General features: G+C 43.3%; 1 protein-coding gene across 2 annotated transcripts in view; it reads left to right on the forward strand.

Moving 5' to 3' along the window:
• LOC125957531 (uncharacterized) overlaps positions 1 to 211 on the forward strand; it is a 9,934-nt gene extending 9,723 nt beyond the window's left edge. For both annotated transcript variants that reach the window (XM_049690302.1, XM_049690301.1), the window contains exon 4: positions 1 to 211. This exon is cut by the window's left edge and continues 3,763 nt beyond it. The gene's annotated coding sequence lies outside the window, so the exon portion shown is untranslated.
• The last annotated feature ends 2,289 nt before the right edge of the window (positions 212 to 2,500 follow it).

Below are 2,500 nucleotides of genomic sequence, written 5' to 3' on the forward strand. Positions count from 1 at the left end.
CCCACCACCATATGCGTTACTGGTATATGGCCGTGCAAAAGAGGACATAAAAACACTCACATACACAAACACACACACACACAGAAACACAAAAAAACGGATGCCAGCAGGTGGGCGCAAGTAATAATATATATTATATTATTGATAATGAGCGTTCCTGCAGGATGTTACGGTGACCCCCGGGGAGGGGGAAGGGGGGGGAGGTGGTGGATCTAGTGCAGGGGCTAACTAATCAGAGAGGGTGAACGATGGAGCGAACCCTGGCCTCCTGGAACGAGGCAAAACATTTAATGCAATAATTCATTTTGCTCGTGAAATGATTTGGTAAAATAGTTGTTGAAAAGTACGAGTGGGCCGTACGACCGAAAGGACACCGGAGGACGGGCTCCCCGACGAACTCCCTTTACCTTCCTATCTCTGCCTCTTTCTCTCTAGCTGGCGGTAGGGCTGGCGAAAGAGGGGAATACCTGTGTGTGTGTGTGTGTGTGTGTGTGTGTGTAGGTTCATTATCAGCTGAGTTTTGAGGGTTTTTGCGTGCGTTTTGCGTTTCGGATTCGATTTTCGGTTCCCCTACCTCCAATGTAACCAATATTCGGATCGCAACGGCACAGCGTTAGACAAAGGAGGCCCTGGATGGTGACGGCGGTGGCCCTTGGTTACGAAGAAAGCGTTTTGATTCGATACGGCCATGATACCGCGCATCGAGCGGCATTTATCGAGTAGGCATTTATCGAAACGAAATCCAATAGTTTACTCGATGTCCTAGGCGTACCTTCCCCCGCATGCACACATATTACCTGAGTAGGTGTGTATGGAGTTATGCATGTACGTGTGTATATTTGTATGTGTAGGTGTGTATGTGTGTGAAGGGAAATGGATGGGGTGGGGATTTGTGGTTAGTACACTAGGGTTTGGGACGTACCGACGGGTGACGATTAGACGGGTTCGCATTCCACTAGCACCTTATCATTGTCGACATTTGATCAGTGGTCCTCCATCATCATCATCATCATCATCATCATCATCATTATTGTGATCGCATCCAACCAGTGCGCTATAAATGGTCTATGCAAACCATTTTCTATTCGAACATACCCGGCCTTTTTATAGGGAATGAGTGGAAGCGTAGCAATTGCAAGATGATTTTAACACACAGAGCACACACACACACACACACACACACACACACACACATACACACACACTCACACCAGAGCCAGTGATCACGAGTGATCATAATTATCATCAATTGCGGAGCAAATGCATGGCAATGAAATGTGTTCGCTACTGCTGCTGTTGCTGTGGCAACAACATCTATCTGTGTTCTTGGTTTCTCTGTCAATTTATACAGCGAAACACGAAAATCCGTTGTTTTTTTGTTGTTTACTTTGGTTTATTCGTTTCCAGACATAGGCCGCTAGGCCTGTGGCAGCAATCGCGTCCTGGCCAATCTCGTATCGCTGGAATCTAAAAGCAATTTGGCCAGCTGACGCCCCCTCACGTTAATCCCTGTTTGATTACTCCAGTTTTTAACATTCGGTCGGATGAGATAAGGGCTATTAGTAGAACAAGGAAGTTGATCATTAAAGGTTTATTGTGATATTTTGACTCTCAATGACTGCCGGTAGAGAATATACATTTTAAAAACACTCTAGCATTGCTTTCTCGGTTTGATATAAGTGTTTGAGTCAATACTGCCAAATTGAACGATAGTGCTTCCTTTTGCATTGCATCGTGAAACTGGAGTTTATGATTTTTTTTTTCACACACAGAAAAGCCAAAGTTTTGTAATAGATTTACAACGAGGAGCTATGTTGCAAATTCCTTCTTCTCCTCCCTGTGAACTAGCCTAAAGGCCTACATAAGATGACAAGAGGAACACAGACAATTGGTCATTGGCCCTTTAACTCCCAAACATATTACCTCAGTTCTGTAGCAGTATTTTAAAACTAAAGCTAATTTGCTTCCAACAACGACTGAATAGAATGATGTTCTCATTACATAAAAGGCCCCATTCCTTTAAAATAAAACAAAAAGAAACACATACCCACATACACCTACCCAGACAGGACACAGTTATGCGCTAGCCGAACAATCGTCACTCAACAAAACTCGATATAATCAAAGCTAAGACTGCAGAGGCAGACGGTACATGGGGAGCCACTGGTTAAAGCGATGCGCAGGCGATGAATCAATGGATGGAGCAGCGGATGAGCTACAGAAAGGATCCGGAAAGTCGCAGCCAAGGCCAAAACCAAGCACCACACACAACCATTACACGAACAAGTATATACAAAGGTAAAAATTAATGTAACCAATAGGCTCTTCGGGCATGGAGAGTAAGTAAAAGCATCACACGATGACTCAAAAGGAATAGGAAAATCCAAAACAAAACGATATAGTATATTAATGGATACGTTAATTTGTTGATCCATTATTATATGTAGTCAGTAAAAGTTTTAATAAATGAAGCAAAACAAATGCAAAATAACAAAATACC

Source organism: Anopheles darlingi, chromosome 3 (assembly GCF_943734745.1).
Source record: "Anopheles darlingi chromosome 3, idAnoDarlMG_H_01, whole genome shotgun sequence".
NCBI lineage: Eukaryota > Metazoa > Arthropoda > Insecta > Diptera > Culicidae > Anopheles > Anopheles darlingi.